The sequence below is a fragment of the Neofelis nebulosa genome, chromosome 9 (assembly GCF_028018385.1).
Source record: "Neofelis nebulosa isolate mNeoNeb1 chromosome 9, mNeoNeb1.pri, whole genome shotgun sequence".
Taxonomy (NCBI): domain Eukaryota; kingdom Metazoa; phylum Chordata; class Mammalia; order Carnivora; family Felidae; genus Neofelis; species Neofelis nebulosa.
Window position 1 is genome coordinate 123,049,097 of NC_080790.1, and position 25,177 is coordinate 123,074,273.

Genomic DNA, 25,177 nt, shown 5'->3' on the forward strand with positions numbered 1-25,177 from the left:
ATAAGATCTGAAAGGCTCAAGAGAATCCTAAAGGAGTTGGTGACAAAGCTGTAGGTCACAGACCAGTATGATAAAGGCGGCCCTCAAAGAGACGAATACAAAATAATAACCCAGAGGGCCTAGGGACTGCATCAGATTCACCTTGGAGTCCCCAATGCCTAGAACAGGGCCTATGATACAGTCAATACCTGTAAGTACATGGCCTGAATTTATAAATGAAAGGCTAGTTTCACCATACACTATTTTATTCCCTTCACCTTCAAATGACTTAGGGTCAAAAAATACAAGGGAACAATTTTTGCAAGGGAATACCTCTAGGTTCTCAGCCTTCTGTGTTACATGTTTCTGGTAACTCTTGCCTTGGCCAAAGCCTCATTAGATAAGGGTACTACCAGCCATTCAAAGCATGAAAACAACCTCATATCCTATCAATGTGGAGATCTCAAACTCTGCACACAAAAGTAGGTAGGTAATTCCAAGTCTATTACTGTCATTCACTTTAATTTAATAACAACTGGGCTTTAAATAACTAGCCCCACTTTAAAATTCACCCTAGGGGCGCCTGGGTGGCTCAGTCGGTCAAGCATCCGACTTGGGCTCAGGTCACGATCTCGCAGTCTGTGAGTTCAAGCCCCGCGTCAGGCTCTGGGCTGAAGGCTCAGAGCCTGGAGCCTGCTTCCAATTCTGTGTCTCCCTCTCTCTCTGCCCCTCTCCTGTTCATGCTCTGTCTCTCTTAGTCTCAAAAATAAATAAACGTTAAAAAAATTAAAAAAAAAATTAAAAAAACAAAATTCACCCTAAATTCTATCCACAGTGTATTGCAGAGTTTCTTAGCACCCTTTGCTTTCTGGGAATGTGCCTCCTGTCCAGATTCCCTATCTACCTCCTAGATCCAGGTTCAGCTCCTAACCTGGTGGATTCCTTCCATTCTGTGCCCAGTTACTACTCCTGATCAAACCATAGTACTAAGCTGCTTCCGTTTAGAGGTTTTAAAAGCCACGTGCTGAGTCTGTCCTACCACCAATTCCTGAATCAACCATCTACAGTTATCATTATTCACCCCTATGTGGAAGTTACCATTGTGGGCCTCCCAATCTCTCAGCCAGGAAAGAAGGATCTGGTGATTTGTCAGCAGTGACAAGAAGGGCGCATCATGACAGAGGTTAAAGCAAAGATAATGTTTACAGAGGAGAACAGTGGTATTTTATTTACACTGCATCTGAAACACCATAAAAAAACTAAGAAGCTGCTGTTCAAAGAATCAGTAAGAAGAATGGCAACAAGAGGAAGTGGAAGTTGCTCTATCGGCAGCCTCAGCATTAACAATTTGATCCCAAATGAAAAGAAAGGTAGTCTGCTGAATACTTCTGCTGAAAGAACAGTGACAGATTTTTCAATTTTAAGACGAACAACCCTCAAGCAAGTTTTTAAAAATAAGAAAAGGGTGAGTTACCCAGTATTATTTTGTATTTCCTCTATTCTAGACAGGATCTTGTATTTAAGCTTTTACTTTTGGAATTAAACTATACCACATTTTAACTTCTATCAAAGTATATAATACACACTAAAAAAAAAAAAAGTACTAATCTGCACAAACACACCCATGTAACCAGCATCCACATCCAAAAAACATTATTAGCACAACGAAAGGCTCGTCCATGCTCTTTTCTGGTCACTACTACTTTTCTCCAAGGGTAACCACTATCTTGACTTCTAACGGTATAGATTCGTTTCCCTGCTTCTGTATCTAATAAAAGTGGAATTATATAGTGCATACTCTTGTATCCGGCTTTGGTGCTAGTTATTAATTTATTGCCTCTCAACTCCAAATTCACCCTTCAGTACCTGCTCTGTGATAACACACAGGGCTCTTGAAATATTTCTCCTTGACAGATAACATGACATTAATCTTGGCCAGTAGAGGGCACTGGAGGGATGTCACAGGAGGAAGGGAGCTCGTCTTCAGATTCAAGAGTGCAGTGCTTTTGTTTGTTCTTGCTTCTATACCATGGTCACCAGTGAAAGTATACATAGGGACATCCGGTGACATGCCCAGAGCTTAGACCATTTTCTCAGAGTTGATCTGGAAGCTTCAGTTTGCCAGCATAGGTCCTACCTCTATGTGAGGATAATGAAATCATCCTATGTTTCCTCTTCTTTAGGACAAATATCCCCAGATACTTAATATTATTTAATATCTCATATATTTTCTGCTATCCCCTGAACTTTCTAAGTTCTGTATGTTCCTTAATTTGCGAAGTCAAAAGTGGAACTAAGATACTTTATCTGGTTAAAGTAGTTATCATCACTTACAGATATCTATCTGAAACCAAGTCAAATCTTATGGTGAAATGTCCAAGGCCACCCTATTAAGTCGGGAAAAAGACAAGGATGTCATCCATCAAGAGTTGCTCTGGACATTCCAGAGAATATGGGAGAAAAGTATGAGATGTACAAACTTGACAGAAAGATACAGAATTATTATTTATGATGTGACTGTTTCTCTTGTAAGCCCATTAAGAAACAATCTTTAAAATTATGGGAACCAAGAAAAGAGTTTACAAGACAGTTAAGAAAAAATATATTTACACAAACATCAATACCTCTGTGGAAAGAAACCTCAGGTTTTCTTCACATATGCACTTGCTGCTGGTTCATGTCCCACATGCCAAGTGAAACCACCCCCACTGCTCCGGTGGGACCGCCCATTCAGGGGACTGGTGCCAAGGCAGAGGCCCCACTTGTACAGACCAGACACGAGAGGTCAAGCTCCCAGAGCACAGTTTAGCCCCCATACTGGAATCAGCTGACAGGCATGTTTAGCTGGTCTTTTTTAACACAACCCTATATGCCCAACATAATATTCATCTTGAATTTCTAGTACACCAAATTCAACCATGTCTCAAAGTGGCCCCTCTCATTTTACGGCTTCTCACATCTCCAAGGAGATGGTCACTTCACTCATCAACCAACAAGAGAAGATATGCAGGACAGTCACCAATGAAACTGAAGAACTAACGGTCTCTTCTACTATAAAATGAAAGCACTGACCCAAGATTTGGAAAGCCCTCTCCTAAGGATCCTACGCCCTAAAATCCTATAAATCTATGACCTCAGTATATAGAATAACTACATACCAAGAGGAAAAAAACTACAGAAAATGAATCCTGTGCAAACATTACTATGTCCTCTATTTTACTGAGTTCTCCATTCTCCAGGTGCGTAAGAAAGAAATTCTTTCTCCAACCGCACCAAGAAAACCTTACTAAAAAGGAAAGGCTGCACTGACATCAAGAAGATGATTCAGGAGGGGCAGGCGCCTGGGTGGCTCAGTTGGTTAAGTGTCTGACTTCAGCTCAGGTCATGATCTCATGGTTCAGGAGTTCGAGCCCCACACAGGGCTCTGACACCGCGGAGATTAGGATTCTCTCTCTCCCTCTATGCTGACAGTGCCTGGGATTCTCTCTCTCTCTCTCTCACTCTCGCTCTCACTCTGCCCCTCCCCCACTCACACTTGTGCCTGTGTGCATATGCTCTCTCTCTCTCTCTCAAAAAAGATAAATGAACTTAAAAAAAAAAAAAGATGATTCAGGAAAGGTTTCTGTTAGAAACCTTCTGTTAGAAGGCATGAAACATGTTAAGTACTTCAGGAAATTCTCCAAATTTGGGAAAAATTAAGGATGCAATGATTACCAAAATTATATACAGTGTCAACATCTGAATCTGTAACTAGAATAAATAAAATTAAGCAACATGTTGTCTGTAAGTCCATCTCCTCTCTTTTGCCTAGAGAATCAGTCCCATGAGGCCTTTTCTATTAAATTTTACCACTGGCACATAACTGCTTGAAGCTTCAAACACAGACTAAAAGACACTAGATAAATCCATCTCTTTTGGCTCCTGACCTGCGGAAGCTTCCTCATTAGTTCTGTGTAACACATCCCTATCAGTGATATCCAACTGCTCAAACCATCAGACTGTTACAACAATGTTCAGATTCTTGAGGATCTAGTCATTTTTTTATTCATACACATTAACCTCTTATCAGACTAATACAAAACAAACACAATTCAATTTTTAAAAAAATTTTTAATGTGTTTATTCATTTTTGAGAGAGAGAAACAGAGCAGAGAGAGAGGGAGACATAGAATCTGAAGCAGGCTCCAGGCTCTAAAGTGTCAGCACAGAGCCCAACACAGGGCTCGAAGCCACAAACGTGAAATCACGACCTGAGTCGAAGTTGGCCACTTAACCGACTGAGCCCCCCAGGCGCCCCAAAACAAGGACAATTCAAACATAAAAACAGAGAAAGGTAGAGATTTTCTTGTGAAAGAACACGACTGTTCAAATTATTCATTATTCCCATCTAGAATGACATTCAGTAGAAATAATAAATTCACTTGCTAAAGTAAAAATAGAATGAAGGACAGCAAAAGAGGTGAAGAGAATTATTGAAGTTTGTTAAAATATGAGACCCATTACCTCAATTAAAAAAAAAAATTACTTAGCAAAGAGCAGAGACACACTTGGGACAAGACAGTCTGTATATACATTGCCTCCTGACTCTTGGTTCTATAATCGAGACCTATCACTGCTATTTATTATGATTTGGAGAATCTGAAAAATTGTTTCCATGGTGTTGAATACTAGCTATATGGCTTTCCGCTCCATAACCAACCTGAAATTGTGTAGGTAAGATCTGGATGGATGTTTAGAGAGCAAGCAGCCTGAACTTCAGGGCAAAAAGGGTCCAAAGCCAGAGTAGTATCTTGTGTGAATCTGTGATCTCAAGCTGTCTGCTAGGTTACCCTTGTGACCTTGCCATCTCTTCTGACCTCATAAGTCCTTCTACCCCAGGTGATAATACAAGAGTCAGGGGGCTGCTTCCACCTCCATCTAAAGTTAAGAGATTCAAAAAAACGTTCTTAGGGTAAGAAAGACCTTCCTTAAGGGAAAATTCTACATGTCTGCTCCTCCACGTAGACATAAGTGTGTGTCTCTCTCTGTATAGATACACACACAAGCAAACAACATACACACATATATGCAGATTATTTATATATGAATACAAATAAATTATTCTCCAGGACTAGTAGGTACACTTGAGGCATTTTTCTAGTAATAGAGACACTACACGATCCACTCTATCCTTCTGCTACAGCAGAACACAAATTCTACAACTTAACTGTCTAGGCCCAAATCCTGGCCCTTGCCATTCATTAGCTGTGTGACCTGGGCAAATTACTTAATCTCTCTGCCTCAGTTTCCTCATATATAAAACAGGGATAATCATGTGAGGATTAAACAAATCAGTACATGCAAATTACAAAGTACTGCGTCTGGCACACAAGAAGTCCTTTATAATGTCAACTATTTCTACTGATACCACACAACAAACAGCCTTCTAGGCAAGCTTACAAAAGAAATATGTTACCACAACAATGAGAAAAAATGACCTACATGAATTCAAGTGACCTATGTGGATTCATGACCCATAATCCCCAACCAAAGTAACCTTAGAACTTTACTATACTTGGAGCAAGACCCAACATAGATAAAAATATTTCACAAACGCATAATAATGCAAAAGCAAGAGTCTAACTCAAAATCTGTTCCCATAAAACCTTTTAAGGACAACTCATTCAAAAACAAATAGAGGGTAATTAAATTTAGCTAAACACATAACTTTTAAACATTCTTTCCTACACAACAGGTCCTTTATAAGCCATAATCAGAGAAAAACATACTTGGCATAAACTAATTTTCCAGACACTTCACAGTATGCTTGCATTTTTTTTTAATTCTTAAAAAAATTTCCTTTCCTTTTCTACAAGTTACTCAAGTCTTCTTAAAATGTTAACAATAGTGAAATAAATTATTCAGGCCATAATCATCAATGATTATTAAATTAAGACCATTAGCTAGAAGGTGAACAGACCTGGAAATCTATAGGTTGTCAGAATGTCACCCTATGGATTTTGTTGGTCAAATGGGGAAACACACCTGACAACAAAGCTATGCCAAATGAGCCCATCAATCAATCAATTAGGATACAAAGTAGGACAATCAAACATTATGGCCTACCAATGTGAACAAGTATGCCTCCAAATCTAACTACCTGTTTATAGGTAATATGGAAAAAAAGTAACATGTTACACAACACAAGGACACAATCAGCAAAATCCATGATGTGGGGTAGGGGGACAACTTAGATTCTACAATAAATAAATGGCATAACCAAAAAAAAAGATATAGTATAGATTTTAAAAGATTGAATTAAAGAGATGTTATCAGTCAAATGCATTAGGTAGACCTTATTCGGACCTGATTCAAAGAGTTAACTGTAAAAAGACATTTCTGAGAAAATCAAGGGAGGAGATTCAGTATTAGAGAATATTAAGGAATTAGGTTATAAGGAATTTGTTGGGTATGATAATGTGCCTTTCTATACAGTCCAGATCCAACAGACATACACACACTAAAATAGTTTTAAGTGAAATAATAGGTTGTCTGGAATTTTCTTTAAAATAGGTCACAAAGAAAGTCAGAAGGGACACATTAAAAAAAAAAAAGAATGGTGTGAGAATTTATCATATTATTCTCTCTACTTTTGTGTGCATTTGAAATTTTCCATAATAAAACATTTTTTAAAGGTTAAAGGGAAAGAAGAAACAGGAATTCATAACCAAATCTAAGTTTGGCTACCATCCATCCATGAGGCATGAAAACTTGCAGAAAGCCTGTGTGTAAAACAAACACAAAAAAGCTGACAGTAGTGGCCTCTAAAGACTGTCTGCGAGATACTTAGGACAGATTTCTTTTGTCAGCAGAAATTCTACAACATTCCCGTGGAGGTGTGCTTTCCATTAGGCAATGTTCCATTACCAAGGTGTCAACAAGATGTCCTGGTACCAAACTGAACTCTTCAGCCTCCTTTACTGAGAAAAGTTATTCAAGGAAACTGACTACCAAAACATCTATAGTTGACCTTTGAACAACATGGGTTTGAACAGTTATACGCAGTTATATACAGTCCACTTATACGCAGATCTTTTTTCAATAAATACAGCATAGTACTGTAAACATATTTTCTCTTCTTTATGATTTTTGCAGTAACATTTTCTTCACTATAAGAATACAGCATGTAACACATGTGACACACAAAACGTGTTCATCAACTGCTATCAGTAAGGCTTCCAGTCAGCTGTAGGCTATTACTGGTTAAGTTTTTTTTGAAGAGTCAAAAGGTATATATGGATTTCTGACCGTTGAGGGGTCAGGGCCCCTAACTCCGACATTGTTCAAGGGTCAACTGTATTTTTTAATGGGGTGCATGTATTTCTAAGTCTTTGGCAGTTAGTCTCTTTATACTTTTCAGTTTCTCCATTTATATAAATATTGTTTTCCAAATTCAGGAAATAATATTTGGTACAATAAAAAAATTTCACTGTGTTAAAAAAAGATTTATTTCAACCCCCTTTCTTCCAATGGCTTCCCCACTCCCATTCCTCCTAACATAGTTCATGCTGTGCTAGTATCACCTCATACTTGCTATCAGAATAGTCAATACATTACCTAATTATACCAGATCTGTGGATCAAATTTGTCACCTATTTCATTCCAAAATGTGAAAAATACATGAATAATTATCGTTGTCCCAGATATAGGAGTGTACTGCATTTACAGAAAAGGATACTGTCCGAACGTCCTAACTACTAACCTAATAAAGGGGTTCAGTGATACAGGCACCAAAGCTATCCAAAGAGTAATCCTCTTTGATCCACGACTGTGTTTTGTACTGCTTCTTGTTAGGTAAGTAAAACTGTGAATCCAGAATATTGTACCATTCCAGCCTTAAAAATATTTTCCCAGCAACTGTCTGTCAAATATTTTTAATAACTCTCACCAGGCTATCATCACCCTTCTACGATTCCTTCTGGGCTTTACATATCTATTTAAACATAATTAGGGGCGCCTGGGTGGCGCAGTCGGTTAAGCGTCCGACTTCAGCCAGGTCATGATCTCGCGGTCCGTGAGTTCGAGCCCCGCGTCAGGCTCTGGGCTGATGGCTCGGAGCCTGGAGTCTGTTTCCGATTCTGTGTCTCCCTCTCTCTCTGCCCCTCCCCCGTTCATGCTCTGTCTCTCTCTGTCCCAAAAATAAATAAAAAACGTTGAAAAATAAAATAAAATAAATAAAAAAAAAATAAAATAAACATAATTATAATTTGATCAACAATGGTGGTAAAAAAGAAGACAACTCTATAAAAATAAACAACAATGGGGGCGCCTGGGTGGCGCAGTCGGTTAAGCGTCCGACTTCAGCCAGGTCACGATCTCGCAGTCCGTGAGTTCGAGCCCCGCGTCAGGCTCTGGGCTGATGGCTCAGAGCCTGGAGCCTGTTTCCGATTCTGTGTCTCCCTCTCTCTCTGCCCCTCCCCCGTTCATGCTCTGTCTCTCTCTGTCCCAAAAATAAAAAATAAATAAATAAATAAATAAATAAATAAATAAATAAAAAATAAACAACAATAAATAATACCTAAAGGTAAAGATGAATATAATTTTTAATTTTTTTAAATGTTTATTTATTTTTGAGAGAAAGAGACACAGCATGAGCTGGGGAGGAGCAGAGAAAGAGGGAGACATGGAATCTGAAGCAAGCTCCAGGCTCTGAGCTCCGAGCTTACAGCACAGATCCCAACATGGAGCTCCAACTCACAAACTATGAGATTGTGACCTGAGCCAGAGTCGAACACTTAACCGACTGAGCCACCCCGCACCCCAATAATTTTAATATATAGTTGAAAATGAGCTATAAGATAAAGTACCTTTGGTTGCAGAAAAGGCTGATCTGGGAAATCTATTTCTGTACTGATCTTATTCCACTGGGAATAGGGCACATTGTCCCTAGGATAAGAGAGCGGGTAAATCAATACAATATATTATTGCCAGTAGAGGAGAAAACTACTCAGCTTTGTTCTCTTTGCACTATAAATATTCAGACCAAAGGTTATTTTCTTTTTTTTTTTTTTTTTTTTTTTTTTTTTTTTTTATTTTTGAGACAGAGAGAGACAGAGCATGAACAGGGGAGGGGCAGAGAGAGAGGGAGACACAGAATCTGAAGCGGGCTCCAGGCTCTGAGCTGTCAGCACAGAGCCCGATGTGGGGCTTGAACTCACGGGACCGCGAGATCGTGACCTGAGCCGAAGTCGGCTGCCTAACCGACTGAGCCACCCAGGCGCCCCAGGTTATTTTCTTAATTAACAGAGAAGTAGTTACATTTATCCACACTGAGATAGATGGTTTTAAGATACTAAGTGTCCTCCTACTGAAAGAACTTAGCTTAGTAAGAACTTAAAACTGGATTCACCTTTTTAACATGCACTGTGAATAACAAACTGGAATGCAAGAACTAGCACTTATTGCATTATTTTCTTTATTTTTTAAAAAGTTTTGGGGCGCCTGGGTGGCGCAGTCGGTTAAGCGTCCGACTTCAGCCAGGTCACGATCTCGCGGTCCGTGAGTTCGAGCCCCGCGTCAGGCTCTGGGCTGATGGCTCGGAGCCTGGAGCCTGTTTCCGATTCTGTGTCTCCCTCTCTCTCTGCCCCTCCCCCATTCATGCTCTGTCTCTCTCTGTCCCAAAAATAAAAAAAAAAAAAAAAAAAAAAAAAAAAGTTTATTTATTTAGTATTTGGGAGAGACAGAGGCAGCACGAGTTGGGGAGGGGCAGAGAGAGAGAAAGAGAAAATCCCAGAAGGCTCCGCACCACCAGCGCAGAGTCTGATGCAGGGCTCAAACATAAAACCATGAGATCATGACCTGAGCTGAAACCAAGAGTGAGAAGCTTAACTGACTAAGCCACCCAGGTGGCCCTGGATTATTTTCTTAATAATCATAATAATCTCATGAAATAGATACCATTATTATTCCCACTGTATAGATTTAAAAAAGCAGAACACAGGATGTTAAGTAACTTGCTAAAGAAAACAGAGCTAGTAAATAATGGAGTAATAGCACCATCATCATTACTCAAAGATTTTTAGGGATAATCAGAAAAAGCAAAGCTGTTAGTAACTTTTATCCAAAACCATTAGTATCATTAAATCTGGTAAAGAAATATTTGCTGAGCATCTACTGTATGCTCAACATTGGGCTGGTTACTAAAGGATACCCGAGAAGCAGAAGACTGCTATTTTCTCTCAAAACCTTACTGTCACAAAATGTACACATAAAGGGGCACCTGGCTGGTTCAGCCAGTAGGGCATGCAACTCTTGATCACAGGGTTTTAAGTTTGAACCCCGTGTTGGGTGTAGAGATTACTTAAAAAATAAAATCTTAAAAAAAAAAAAGTACAGGGCACCAGGGTGGCTCAGTCGGTTAAGCGTTGACTTTGGCTCAGGTCACAAGATTATGAGTTGGGGTTTGAGCCCAGCGTCAGGCTCTGTGCTGACAGCTCGGAGCCTGGAACCTGCTTCATATTCTGTAACTCCCTCTCCCTCTGCCCTTCCCCTGCTCATACTCTCTCTTCTTCAAAAATAAACATTAAAATTTTTTTTTTTTTTTTTTTTTTTTTTTTTAAACAGAACACATAAAACTAGTACAGGGGCACCTGGGTGGCTCAGCTGATTGGGCATCCGACTTGATTTCAGCTCAGATCATGATCTCAGTTCATGAGATCAAGCCCTGTCTGTGTTAGGCAGGCTCTGTGTTGACCGCTCAGAGCCTGCTTAGGTTTCTATCTCACCCACTCTCTCTCTGCCCTTCCCCTGCTCCCTCACTCTCTCTCTCTCTCTCTCCCCAAAATAAACTTAAAAAAAAAGAAAAAGAAAAACAGTAGAGAAAAATGTTTGTCTTCCCTGTGTAACAGCTACCTCATCATAAATTCATACATGGCCAGCCCTCATATCTCACCCCAGTGCATTTTTTACAGACATCACAGCTGACTATGGAGTATCTTCCCACTAACTGGTGGCGGGAAGGGCAGTGTGGATTTCTGGCTGAGAAATAAAATTCATTTCATAATTTCAACTCTAACTTTAAAAAGACATATCTAAAATGTATTGAAAGACCACAGAGATCCAAATATAAATAAGATACTGTACCTACTTTTTAAAAAAGTGTATTTATTTTGAGAGAGAGCAAGAAAGTGCATGTGCATGAGCAGAGGGTACAAAGACAAAAAGGGAGAAAGAAAGAATCCCAAGCAGGCAGCATGGAGCATGATGTGGAGTTCAAACCCACGAACTAGGAGATCATGACCTGAGCTGTAATCAAGAATTGGATGCTTAAACGACTGAGTCATCCAGGTACCCCAAACACCCTTACCTAATTTTAAGAAATTATAGTCTAGTGAGAAAAGACAAACCTGTTAACAAATGTCATTTGTTATGGAAGACAACAGAACTAAGGAAGAGTTTCAAATATAGTGCAAGCCAAAATAAAGGAAAAAGAAATTACAAGGAGAAGTTCTGATAAAGTAACTCCTACGGATGCTACAAAAAGAAAAAGATTTAGAAGTGCAAAATTCTATAATAACTGAAAAATATAAAATTATACTCCTAGTCCTAAAATAGGTCCTGAATATTCTATATACACAATATGACTTCCCTCCCCCAAAACCTACCCTTAATGTAACAGTAGTCTCAACAATAATATGTGATGTCCACCTCAGTCTCTTAAATCTTCTAAAATAATATCCAGCAGTCAATCAAAAATTACAAGATAGGGGCAAATGGGTGGCTCTGTCGGTTAAATTTCCAACTCTTGATCTCAGCTCAGGGCTTGAACTCAGGGTCGTGAGTCCAAGCCCTGAGTTGGGCTCCATCCTGGGTGTGAAGACTACTTAAAAAATTTTTTAAAAAGATACACAAAAGAGCAAAGCGGGTGGGGGAAAGAGACAAAGCAATCAAGAGGACCAGGCTGAGAGATACCCAGAAGTTGTAACTAAGGCAATTAAAAATAACAATGATTACTAAGTTAAAGAATTTAGTACACAATATGCATGAATAGATCGTAAATTTTTTTTAAGTTTATCCATCTTGAGAGAAAGAGAGAATAAGCAGGGAGGGGCCGAGAGAGAGGGAGAGAGAGAGGACCCCAAGCAGGCTCCGCGCCATGAGCACAGAGCCCAGTGCAGGACTCAAACCCACAAATTGTGAGATCATGACCTAAGCCAATCAACAGTTGGATGCTCAACCAACTGAGCCACCCAGGAGCCCCCAGATTATAAATCTCAACAGAAAGATAGGTTATGAAGCCTATCAAATAGAGTCAAAGAGAAATGCTTTTTTTTTAAAGTTATCAGAGATGAAAAATTCCTTTGCTGGGCTCACCAGAACACTCAATATAAACAAAGAATTAATGAACTTGAAGACAAATCACTAGAAATCACCCAAAATGAAACACAGAGAGTTAAAGAAGTGTGCAGGGGACATGTGCACAACAGAAAGAACATTGAAGGGCTCTGGGATATGATCAAATGATATCATATACATGTAACCAGAGTCTCAGAAAGGGAAGGGAACAAGGCAGAAATGTCATTTGAAGAAAAATGGCTGAGACCTTTCCAAAATTAAAATCATCAAACCACTGATCCAAGAAGCTTAGAGAACCCTACAGAACAAATATAAACAAGTAAGCAAATAAATAAATATGACAAAAAATATATGCCTAGATACTTGACAGTAAAAGTCAAAGTGAAATCTTAAATACAGTCAGAGGAAAAAGAAATTACCTTCTGAGGAAGAAAATTACATTTTCAGCAGACTATTCATCAGAATTTATACAATCCAGAAGATAATGGGGTGAAATCTTTTAAGGTACTAAGGGCCGGGGAGGGGGGGTACTTCATGACTCATGACTCACAATTATACAGTCAGCAAAAATACCTTTCTAAAAACAAAGGCAAAACAATGACTTTTCAAACAAACAAAAGCTGAGGTAATCCAATGTTAGCACACCTGCCCTACGAGAAAGTTATTCAAGTAGAAGGCATGTGATACCAGAAAAAATGAGGATCTACACACAGAAATTAACAGTTCCAGAAATGATAAAAATGGAAGGAAATATAAGAGGCCCTTTTTCCATATTTTTAATCATTCTAAAAGATAATATCAAAGCAATATTAATACCAGTGTAATGTGGATTCATAAAATATGTAAAAGTAAAATGTATGACAACAACATCACACTGGATGGAAGGGGAAAACTAAAAGTATACTGTGTTGTGAGGATCTTACGTTGTATGTGAAATGTGAACTAGTATATTATGTGAAGGTAGACTGTGACAAATATTGTAAACCCTAGGGTTGCCACTAAATTTTTTTAAAGAGGTATAACTGATATACCAAGAGTAAAGATAAAAAGAGAATTTAAAAACCCTCACCTGAAAGGAGGAATAAAGAAAGGAGCAACAGACAGGACAAAAAGAAATCAACTAGCAAGATGAAAGATTTAATTCCAAACATATCAATAATCATGTTAAGTGTAAATGGTTTAAAGACCCCGATTAAGAGGCACAGATTAACACAAGACCCAGTTACATGTTTTCCATACAAACCCGCTTTAAAGACATAAATGGGTTAAAAGTAAAATGATAGAAAAAGACATGCTGTGCAAATATTAATCCAAATAAAGCCAGAGAGTCAGCATTAACATCAAAGTAGACTTCAGAAGGGATATTAAAAGAGATAAAGAGAATGACTCACATAATAAAGGAGTTAATTTATCAAAAAACACAATAATCCTTAATTTGTCTGCATCTGACACAGAGCTTCAAAGCATATGAAGCAGGGGTGCCTGGGTGGCTCAGTCGGTTGAGCATCCGACTTTGGCTAAGATCATGATCTCTCGGCTCATGAGTTCAAGCCCCGTGTCGGGCTCTGTACTGACAGCTCAGAGCCTGGAGTCTGCTTTGGATTCTGTGTCTCCCTCTCTCTCTGCCCCTCCCTCACTCATGTTCTGTCTCTGTCTCTCTCTCAAGAATAAATAAAACAAACAAACAAAAAAAAGCATATGAAGCAAAACCTGATGGAACTCAAAGGAAATATATACATAATATATGCAACTAACAAAACATATACAATTTTATACACACACACACACACACACACACACACGTACACATATATTATAGTTGGAAAGTCAACACTCCTTTTTCAGTAATCCATAAAATGAGTAGACAAAAAACTTATAAGCATACAGAGATATGGGTAAACTATCAACCAACTTGACCTAATTAACATTTATAGCATACTCCACCCTACAAGAGAAGAATACACATTTTTTTTTCAAGTGTACATGGGACACTCACCAATATAACCTATATTATTGGCCATAAAACAAATCTCAACTTTAAAAGAACTGAAATTTTACCAAGGTATATTCTCTGACCATAAAGTAATTAAATTTGAAATCATTAACAAGAATGTATCTGGAAAATCCACAAATATTTGGAATTAAAACACTCTTCTAAACCACCCTGGGTCAAAAAGTAATAAGGGAAATTAGAAAATATTTTGTATTAAACGAACATCAAAACATAACATGAAAATTTATGGAAACCAGCTAAAGCAATACCTAGAGGAATATTTATAGCATTAAAAAATTATTATAAAAGAAAAAGGCATCTAATAAATTAAGCTTCTACCTTAAGAAACTAAAAAGGGAGACCACAGTAAACCCAATGTAAGTAAAAGGAAAGAAATAATAGAGAATAAAAATCAGTGTAATTGAGAACAAAAAAAATAAGAGAAAAAGTAATGAAACCATGGTGTGCCTGGGTGGCTCAGTTGGTTAAGCGTTCAACTCTTGATTTCAACTCAGGTCACATGACCTTGTGGATTGTGAATTCGAGCCCCACACTGGGCTCTGCGCTGACAATGTAGAGCCTGTTTGGGAGTCTCTCTCTCCCTATCTCTCTGGCTTTCCCCTGCTCGCTTGCTCTCTCTCTCAAAAAATAAGCAAATAAACTTAAAATTGTTTTAATAAAAAGAGAAAAAGTAACGAAACCAAAAGCCAGGTCTCTAAAAGATCAATAAAACTGATAAACCTCTAACTAGAATCATCAAGAAAAAAAGAGAAAAGACACAAATTACCAATATCAAGACTCAAAAAGGAGACATCTCTAGGGAGCCTACACAATTAAAAGAATAATAATATTAACTTTATGCCTGTACATTTGCATAACTTAGATGAATCATATAAGTTCCTCAAAAGACACAAACTAGCAAAACTCATTTAAGAAGAAATAGAGAACTGGGGCACCTGGGTGGTTCAGTTGGTGAAGCAGGTCTGACTCTTGGTTTCAGCTCAGGTCATGATCTCATGGTTTGTGAGTTCAAGTCCCGCACTGGGCTCTGCACTGACAATGAGAAGCCGGCTTAGGATTCTCTCTCTCCTTCTCTCTCTCAAAATAAATAAATAAACTTAAAAGAAGAAGAAGAAGAAGGAGGTGGAGGAGAAGAAGGAGAAGGAAGAGGAAGAGGAGGAGAGGGGAGGGGGGGAAGGGGAGGAGAAGAAATAGAGAACCTAAACAGGGCTTCATCTATTAAAGATGTTGAAATTATAGTTAAAAACTTTCCAAAAAGGAAAACTCCAGGGCCAGACTGGGCTTCAGTGGTGAATTTCACCAAATATTTAAGAGGAAATAATACCAATTTTACATATACTCTTCCAGAAAACATAAGAGGAGGGAACACTTCCTATCTCATTTTATGAGGCCAGTATTACCCCGACACCAAATATAATACAAGAAACCACAAAGCAAACACAAAGATCAAAACAAAGACAATAAAATCCTTAACAAAATATTAGAGCAAACTGAATACAGCAATAGATGAAAAGGATAACACATCAAGACCAAGTAGGATTTACCCTGGGTATGCAAGAGGGATTCAACATTCAAAAATCAATTAATGTTATTCACGGTATCAACAGACTGAAGAAAAAAATCTATATGATCATCTCAATAGATACAGAAAAGTATTGACAAAATCCAACATCAATATATGATAAAAACTCTCAGCAAACTAGAGTAAAAAGTTATGGAACTGTATTATTTTTCCCTAAACTCAGGAAGAAAGCAAGGATGTCTAATCTCATCACATCTATTCAACATACCAGTGTCCTAGCCAATGCAATAAAACAAGAAAAAAAAAAAAGGTATACAGATTAAACAGAAATAAATAAATGATCAATGTAAAAAATTCCAAAGAATCTACAAAAAAGCTTCTAGAACCAGCTAATTAGCTTAATAAGGTCAACAGGGTATAAGATTAACATACAAAAGTAAAATATATTCCTATATATTAGCAAGGAAAATTGTAAATTCACATTTTTTAAAAATACCATTTATAATACCCCAAAACATGAAATATTTAGAGATAAATCTAAATTAAGCACAACCTTATAATTGTTATAAATCACCTTTAACTTGACCAGTCTCTTCCCCTATACTATATAACAACTCTGGAAAAGCCTAAGTGGCCTAAAACTTCAGAATAGGTGGACTTATTTTCTTCTCAGCTCTGAAAGGTTTGGTAGCAGTTGATTTTTCTTCCAGTATATCTCTTTTCTCACATTTTCCCTTATAAGAGGTTCATCCCAGGGCACCTGGGTGGCTCAGTCGGCTGACCATCCAACTTCAGCTCAGGATATGATCTCACAGTTCACGGGTTCAAGCCCTGCATCATGCTCTCTGCTGTCAGCACAGAGCCCACTTTGGAGTCGCTCTCCCTATCTCTCTGTCCCTCCCCCCCACCTCAAAAATAAATAAACATTAAAAAAAAAAAAAAAAAAAGAGTCCATCCTGAGAATTCAGGCTGTAAGGGTGGTATCTTAGAACTAGGAAACTGAAAAATGGGATGCAGCCCCCCAAAATTAAAAGCTTCCAAGAGCCAAGTTAAAAGCTTCCCCTCTGGTGAACTGATATGCCTAGGAACTGACAAGCTTTAACACTCACTAAAATCCCCAGATGACATATCACACTGTGTTAAAGACTTGTCCTATCACTAAGCCTTCCACACATTCACAACCTCTATTAGTAAGGCACGCACAAAGCAGCTATGTATTTCAGACACATTCCTCCTCCCAACATACCCCCAGACACATCTAACTGGACTGGAAGCAGATCCCTAACCCAAGGGCACAAGGGCAGTCAGTTCCTAAAGAGGCCAATGACTGAGGATGTGACATTTTGGGCAAGGGGTGTGACCTACAAGGCAAAATCAATTTACTCTCAGAAATCTGAAACGAAGTGTACCTAAAGAACAAGGTATTAAGCAAGAGGAGTAGAAACTGAGAAATCATGAGACTGAGAGCCTGAAGGAGCTATAAGGGACCTTGGTCATGGGAAAGTCAAGACAGAATATAACATATAAGTAAGCAAAAATTATAAAGACAAGCAATAAGGTAGAATGAGGGAGCCAGAAGTTGGGAAGAGAAGGGTGGGGCAGATTCACTGGGAGTCCCGTAAATGGTAAAGTACAAGGAGAAACTATCCAAAAAAGACGGCCACCAAAAGCCCTGGAGCTGTCCTAGATCCAGCAGGATTACTGTATTAGTCATCTATTGCCAAAATAATGCTTCACAACAGACCACAAAATCTTGGTGGCATACAACAATAAGCATTTAACTTTCCCTCAGGCATCTGAGTTGTGTTGACTCTGCTTTAAACTACGGGTCTGCTGGGGTGGCCCTCTACTCTCTCACTCTGAGGTCCATGCCTAACAGGCTGCAGCTACCCAGGACCCTTCTCTTGGCGATCACAAAGGCATGAGAGGACAAGTCCATCAGCACAAGCATGCTGCAAACTTGTGCTTTCGTGTCTACTAACATGCCATTGGGCCAAAGCAAGTCATATAGCCAAGCCTAAAATGAAGGGATAGGGATAGAATTCCACCCATCAAGTTATGCCAAGAGTATGAATGTAAAATACTACTGCAAAGAAGTGAAAAAGAGGGGCCAATGACTCAATCTAGTATACCATTCACACCACTCTTGTAAACCAACTTGGCCTAAATCTGTATCTTACAATTAAAAGGATCTAACTAAAACACAAGAATTAAGAAAATACATTGGGAGCTCCCATTCCCCAATGCAATGTAACCTATGGATGCCATCTCTCCCTTGTCCCCTTTCAGAGGTCAGATACCATCTGAATTGTTTTGTTGAAACATTTCTACTTAAAAAGGGGTTAAAAGGGGCACCTGAGCGGCTCAGTCAGTTAAGCGTCTGACTCTTGATTTTGGCTCAGGGCATGGCTTCATGGCTGTGAGATGGAACCCCTTGTTGGGCTACTCACTGGGCATGGAGCCTGCTTAAGCTTCTTTCTCTCCTTCTCTCTCTGCCTGTCCCCCACTCATGAGCATGGGCACTCTCTCAAAATAAACATTTTTTAGAAGTTAAAAACGTTTTCTAAAATTTATTATTAAAAAATAATAAATTAAATAAATTGAAAAGGGTTAAAAAAAAACAAAACAAAACCTCTTAAGAAAGTCAGGGGCACCTGGGTGGCTCAGTTGGTTAAGCGTACCACTTTTTGGCTTAGGTCACCATCTCACAGCTCATGAGTTTGAGCCCTGCGTCCAGCTCTGTGCTGACAGCCTGGAGCCTGCATTTCTCTGTCTCTGTCTCTGTCTCTCTCTCTCTGCCCCTCCCTGCTTGCCCTCTCAAAAGTAAACAAATGTTAAAAGAAAAAAAGCAAGCAAGAAATAAAGCAAGAAAAAGGTAGTTGACACGTGTCTAGAAAATATGGCAGCAACAGCTCAAGGATTTCCACAGTTGGAAGATGCCTAAAACACGCACGCTACTCTACTAAGATACAGAGTTTCGAATCAGTCTGTCCATCCAGTGGTCACAGGTTTTCTGTACCTCCAGCTTTTGAGTCCTGTCATCACCTTTATGGTTAAAAAACACTTTTCTAGAATAGTATTATCTACCTAGTTTGTAAAAAAGAAAAATGTCAAAAACCACAAAAAGGAAAAAAAAGAGTGAATAGGGTCAAATCTAAGACTAGAGTAGAATGAAATGGCAGAAAAGGAAATGAAAACAAAACAGAAAAAATTGGAAAGTTAACACATTTAATTTTCTGGGGGTACAAGAAATACCATTTACTGGCCTAAACACAGAAAGTTTTGAGAAAACCAGTCTTGTTTCTTCAAAAAGAAAGTAAAATGCTGAGTACACTTCTGACCTATGACCCATTTCAAACAATGAACTCACTCCTTGTTAAGTGAATTAACAATGACTCGGTGATATCTGTTAGAAGAAACTCATTCCTCAGTAAACAGCCAAGCAAGTCAAGGACAATACAAATAGATTAATATAAACAGAAATCAGAGCCACAATACACACTACACTTGACTGTTGTTCAAATGCGTACTTCTGACCCAGACCATCCTCGCAAAATGGAATTCATGGTCAACCAGCCCACCACACTATAAAGGATGGAACAACATGGCAACAGAACTGCACTGGCATTAACAGGGATGCGGCGTGAAAACACTGGCCATGCTGTGACTTCCCAAGATCCCTGCTCCATAGCAGGCTAAGTCTAATATGAGTGGGCGTGAGCTAACACATCTCATTCAACTCTGCATGAGTTAGTTCTCGTAATAGCCTAGAAGCTTTAAAGATCTAACTCTGGAAAAGGGTCTTGTAACAGCGACTCTAGGATACAGACCATTATAACACCGTTACGATAAACAGCATTACCCTGAAAACCAAAAACTTCCAGTTCCCAGGTACCTATAACAAGCCTCATCTGCTACCACAGCATTCCAATGCAGATTACAACAAAAGCAGTCCCTCCAAAATTCATCCTGATAAGAGTTCTCTGTGTCTCTCTCTAAAGAAACAAATTTAAGATGTGACTATCTAAAAGCACTTTCTTAAAAGAGGCTTCATTAACAGAAAGAAGAATCCTCACCCATCCACCACCCTCTCAGTGGCCACCACAAGAAAAAATTCAACAAATCTTTCCACAATTTCCTTCCCCCCCAAGGAGGGGGAGATTGAGATGATCTGATTTAGAGACAGCTCTCTGGTATTTAAGCGTTGCGATAAGGAGAATGCCAAGGCTGTTTAACGCCAGCCCAATCGAAGAAAAGGTTAGATGGCAGATGAGAGGGACAGGATTTGTTCAGAACAGGAACAGGTTATTAAGAGTTATGAAAGTTATGAAACTACCTTCTTTGTGATATCCACCTGGCGTTCGTAGTTTAGGTTCTGTTCTTCCCAGTCCTTATTTTCACTCTTCATTAATTGATAAAATACCACAGTGTGGACAGTGTTAGACACAGTAGCCAAGGCTCATGGATCTTTGTGTGCAGATGAACCATTATGAACTCAATACATGGCCACTGAAGAGCAAGCCCAGCCCTCACGGGGGTTACACCAGACCGGTCTACAACCTGCTTTTCTTGGTGCTGTCCTTGTCCAACCCCCCTATCTCCCCCAGCTGCTTTTCTCGGGTGACAACCCTCACATAGCCCAACAACATTATGGCGAGTTCTCAAACACTGGTGTTATGAATTGTGTAACTCCCTCCACAAGCCAGATTCATATGCTGAAGCCCTAACTCCCAGTACCTCAGAATGTGACTATATTTGAAGACAGAGCCTTTAAAGAGGTAATGAAGTTAAAATGGGGTCACTGGAGTGGCCCCGAATCTAATATGGCTGGTGTCCTTTTCAAAAAGAGATTAAGACACAGATAACACAGAGAAAAGCCCACATGGGGACATGGTGAAAAGGAGGACTGCAAGCCAAGGAGGGCCTTCAGAAGAAACCAAACCTGCCACCTTGCTCTTGGATTTAGTCTCCAGAATCGTGAGAAAATTAATTTCTGTGAGCCCCACCCACCTGTAGTATTTTGTTACAGTAGCCCCAGCAAACTGATACAACAGGGAACACATTTGGAACACATTTTGCTACAAAACCCCATGACTAAGGACAGACGCTCCATCTGGATCCACCCTCAGGGAACTTTTGATGGCTTTAGGGGACATCTCAAGTCATCTCAATTACTGAAAAAATACCATGTTCATAATAAGCATCTCTGTAGTTTCACCTCACCTCATAAAACTCTTCTTCAACATCAACAGTAAAGCACTGCCAGTTGGTCCTTAGCTACAGCAATCACCAAATTTCACTTCTATTCCCTGCCTTCTCCACAACGATACATTGATGATCATTCCCTACAGTGGTCTTCTCTCATGGCTCCAGCCTAAGACAGAGGTCAAACAAAGGTTTCCTCAAAACTTCTTCCCAAAGTGATATTTTTGGCATGCCTACACCTCTTGATCAATCTAAAATCAAAGTATCACTACTGCAGGTCTCCAAAGACACCATGCTGCTTCACACATCCACACCTGTGCTATCACCTTCTGACCCCCTGGAAAACTTCCAGTAATCCTTTGAGACTATCAGAAGAAATTTCACCTCCTCTATAAAGTCTTTCAAAAACCATTTTCACCCCTAAAAGGCGACCAATTCTTCACTCTCAAAATTATGTGGCTAAGTGTCCATCTCCTTCACAAGACTCAAAGCCCCCTGATAGCAAGAAGTTATTTATCTTTGATCCCAAGGCCTGTGCAAAGCACCTGGTATAATGGCACTTGTAAACGTATGCTGAATAAATGAATGTCAGTCCTCAATGGCGTAAATCATATGTGATTATTCTAGGTCTCTTCCTAGCAGGGTCATGTGACCAGTTAATAATCAATTGTCTCCAACAAGGTGGATGAATCTCACAATCATAAGGTTGAATAAAAGAAGCCAGATACAAAACACTACATTCTCCAGGATTCCACTTAAAGTTCAAGAAAAGGCAAAATGAATTTTTGGCGTTAGATGTCAAAATAATGCTGGGGAGGACAGGTATGAATATTATCAGAAAAGGGCGTGAGGGAAGCTTCTGGGATGCTAGAAATATCTCCCTCGATCTGAAAGTTGTGGTTACACAGGTATATTTACATGTAAAAATCCAGCAAGCAGTATACTTGAGTACACTTTACTGAATACATGTTATACTTCAAAAACCCAAATTTTATGGTCCTCCTCTACCCTCCACCCCAAAAACTCAAGTGCTCAAAAAACATTTGTGGCTGAATGACTAAATACCCTCTGAATGACAGTAATTAACCAACTATTTTCACATAAGAAAAGAAAAATCTACTCAAGCAAATGCAATCAAAGCCTTGGGTTAGAGCTAGGCTACGGGGAACACCATCATCCCCTCATACAAGCAGGACATTCACTTCTGTCCAAAGTTGCAGCGTGCCTGCAGGTGCATGGGTAGCATCTTTCCCTCTTCCAACTGGCCCAAAGCATAATCCCTAGATGTACAGCCCTACTGCTGAAGCCTAGGACCTCAGCGGCATTTCAAACTACTAGGAGAAAAAAGGGAATTTTACAACTGGAAGTTCTTTCTACTGCATTAAGAATCTAGACACATAGTTGGGGCCCCTGGTTGGCTCAGCTGGTTGAGCGTCTGACTCTTGATTTTGGCTCAGGTCATGATCTCGCAGTGTGTGAGTTGGAGCCGCTCATAGGCCTCTGTGCTGATGGTGTGGAGACTGCATGAGATTATCCCTCTCTCTGCCTCTCCCCCACTTGTATACACACACTCTCTCTCAAAATAAATAAAATACAAATACTAAAAAAAAAAAAAAAAAAAGAATCTAGGCACATGGTCAACTAATGATTGACAAAGCAGGAAAGAATATCCAATAGAAAAAAGACAGTCTCTTCAGCAAATGGTGTTGGGAAAACTGGACAGCAACAGGCAGAAGAATGAAACTGGACCACTTTCTTATACCATACACAGAAATAAATTCAAAATAGATGAAAGACCTAAATGTGAGACAGGAAACCATCAAAATCCTAGAGAAGAACACAGGCAGCAACCTCTTTGACCTTGGCCACAGCAACTTCTTACCAGACACATCGCTGGAGACAGGGGAAAAGCAAAAAATGAACTACTATGACTTCATCAAAGATAAAAAGCTTTTGCACAGTGAAAGAAACAATCAACAAAACTAAAGGCAGCCTATGGAATGGGAGAAGATATTTGCAAATGACATTTCGGATAACAGGTTGGCATACAAAATCTATTAAGAACTTATCAAACTCAAACTCCCCCACCCAAATAATCCAGTTAAGAAATGGGTAGAAGACATGAATAGACATTCTTCCAAAGAAGACATCCAGATAGTTAACAGGCACATGAAAAGATGCTTAACATAGCTCATCATCAGGGAAATACAAATCAAAACCACGATGAGATATCACCTCACGCCTGTCAGAATGGCTAAAATTAACAACACAGGAAATGACGGACACTGGTGAGGATGCAGAGGAAGAGAAAACTTTGGCATTGCTGGTGGGAAAGCAAACTAGTACAGCCACTCTGTAAAACAGTACGGAGGTTCATCAAAAAGTTAAGAATAGAATTACCCTATGATCCAGTAATTGCATGACTAGGTATTTATTCAGAGGATACAAAAATACACATTCGAAGGGGTACATGCACACTGATGTGTTTATAGCAGCATTATCAACAACAGCTAAACGTGGAAAGAGCCCAAGCATCCATCGACTGATGAATGGATAAAGATGTGGTATAAATTTATAAAATGGAATATTACTCAGCCATCAAAAAGAATGAAATCTTACCATTTGCAATGATATGGAGGGAGCTAGGGTATATTATGCTAAGCAAAATAAGTCAGTCAGGGAAAGACAAATACTTTATGATTTCACTCATATGTGGAATTTAGGAAACATAACAGGTGAACATATGGGAAGTGGAAAAAAAAGAGGGGGGGCAAACCATACGAGACTCTTGACGTTAGAGAATAAACAGGGTTGATGAAGGGAAATTGGTGAGGGATGGGCTAAACAGGTGACAGGCATTAAGGAGGGCACTTGTCATGATGAATCACTAAATTCTACTCCTGAAACCAATATTACACTATATGCTAACTAACTAGAATTTAAATAAAAATTTGGAAAGGGGCGCCTGGGTGGCTCAATCGGTTGAGTGTGTGACTCTTATTTCAGCACAGGTCATGATCCCAGGGTAGTGGGATGAAGCCCTGCACTGGGCTTCGCACTGAGCATGAAGCCTGCTTGGGATTCTCTTTTTTCTCCCTCTTCCCTCTCCCCCCTTCTCTACCCTTGCTCTCTCTCTCTCTCTTTAAAATAAAAAAAATAAAAACTTCTTAAGAATAAGGAAAAAAAGAATCTAGATACATTGGCAATAACATCAGAAGGGACCTTCTGTCCATCTCTCTAGCAACTTTCACTTCATTATTCTGCAATTGTCTACTTACCTGGCAAACTCCTATTTACCTTTCAAAACCCAAGTTAGACGAGCACCTGGGTAGCACAGTCGGTTAAGCATCCGACTCTTGATCCTGGCTCAGGTCATGATCTCTCAGTTTGCGAATTTGAGCCCCACGTAAGGCTCTGAGATGCCAGTGCAGAGCCTGCTTGAGATTGTCTCTCCTCCTCTCTGCCCCTCCCTTGCTTGTGCTGTCTCTCTCTCATTCTCTCAAAATAAATAAACTTAAAAAAACTTTTTTGTAACAAAATAAAAAATTAAGAAGCCCAAGTCAGATGTTAACTCTTCTGGGAAATTCTTCCTAACCTCCTTACCATCCTCTATGTTCCTTTTTCTGTTCTACTTACTTAGTTTCACTGCAATTCAAATCCTGGGCTTATCTATCTCCCCTACTACACTGTGATCACATTTATTACCGCCAGCACCAGCACCAAGTACATGGCAGGGCACATAGGAAGCACGTAAGGGTCTGCTGAAGTGACTTGAAATAGGACTACCACTGGACAATCCCTACCATTTAAGTGTCCAACTCTAGAGTCCTACAAAAAGTGGTATTTCCCAGATAAGGCACAGTCTGTACTTAAGAGGGAGTGAAAAAAACTATAAATATTCTCTAGGACAATGTTATTTTTAGTATTGTGGTCAACAGCTTCTAAGAGTGAACTTCAAGGTGGCAACCTGAAGATGAAAGGACTTAAATGAAGACCACAGGATGTGCCAGGTAGGCTATTCTCCTGAAAAGAGGTATGGCACAGAAGACATGGTCCCAGCAGCGGTGGGTTCACTCACTTCAGGGCAGGGTCTCCAATGCCCTGCACATTTCTATTACATGTAA

At 39.4% G+C, this 25,177-nt stretch overlaps 1 protein-coding gene across 5 annotated transcripts in view; it reads right to left on the minus strand.

Moving 5' to 3' along the window:
• The window catches only part of CHD6 (chromodomain helicase DNA binding protein 6), a 209,800-nt gene that overhangs the window by 163,660 nt on the left and 20,963 nt on the right, over nt 1-25,177 (minus strand). Inside the window, exon 1 of one of the 5 annotated variants that reach the window (XM_058685608.1) lies at nt 8,826-8,850. The exons of the other annotated variants lie outside the window; for them this stretch is intronic. The gene's annotated coding sequence lies outside the window, so the exon portion shown is untranslated. Of the gene's footprint in view, nt 1-8,825; nt 8,851-25,177 lie in introns of those variants that run through there. 5 annotated transcript variants of the gene reach the window in all.